Here is a 269-nt window from a genome sequence, read left to right as displayed (position 1 = left end):
ACCCCCAAACCCCAGGAATTTCCCAACAAAGGGTGATTTCGCACTAGAGCTGCCTTGCGGTGCAGTCGCCGTTTGCCCCAACACTATTTGTCAATTTCACACCCGAGGCTGCGGGGCTGCATTTGACCCGCGGCTTCGCCCGATTTCCTCCGCAGTTTCGTGATCCTCAAAAACCAGGATCAGGCTTCCGGTCTGGCTCCCGCGAAAGGCAGACGCATCCTCGGGTCGCTCCCGAGGGCGCCTTGCCCGCCCGCGGTGGAGGAGGGAAT

The sequence above is a fragment of the Gekko japonicus genome, unplaced genomic scaffold (assembly GCF_001447785.1).
Source record: "Gekko japonicus isolate JY-2015 unplaced genomic scaffold, Gekko_japonicus_V1.1 scaffold5878, whole genome shotgun sequence".
Classification (NCBI taxonomy): Eukaryota; Metazoa; Chordata; class Lepidosauria; order Squamata; family Gekkonidae; genus Gekko; species Gekko japonicus.
The sequence above is the reverse complement of the archived record's forward strand: the minus strand, read 5'-3'. Positions refer to the sequence as shown.